Below are 342 nucleotides of genomic sequence, written 5' to 3' on the forward strand. Positions count from 1 at the left end.
ACTTTATCAAAGTATCAAATATACTTTTGTCAAAAATCAGTCACATTAAGTATCAAAATATACTAATTTCTACTGAGGTCTACTCTTTATCGAAGGTTAAATCAGCTGTGAGCATCATTTTACCTTGTTTTGTAGTAACACTTTACCAGACTGCATATGCATATTCATAGAAAAAGTGAAAAAAATATATAAATTAACTGCTTAAATGTAAGAAGATTTATACAAAAGCACAAAAAGTGGAAAAACATCACCAGTGCAATAAAAAACAGTTTCTATTTTGGAGACAAAATTGGAAGCAAGTGATATGGCACTGTATATTATATACAAACAAACAAACAAATA

General features: G+C 27.8%; 1 protein-coding gene across 1 annotated transcript in view; it reads right to left on the minus strand.

Moving 5' to 3' along the window:
• LOC119585538 (ankyrin repeat domain-containing protein 54-like) overlaps window positions 1–342 on the minus strand; it is a gene marked incomplete in the record, with an annotated part of 36,734 nt that overhangs the window by 3,231 nt on the left and 33,161 nt on the right.

Source organism: Penaeus monodon, chromosome 20, assembly GCF_015228065.2.
Source record: "Penaeus monodon isolate SGIC_2016 chromosome 20, NSTDA_Pmon_1, whole genome shotgun sequence".
In the NCBI taxonomy this organism is placed as follows: domain Eukaryota; kingdom Metazoa; phylum Arthropoda; class Malacostraca; order Decapoda; family Penaeidae; genus Penaeus; species Penaeus monodon.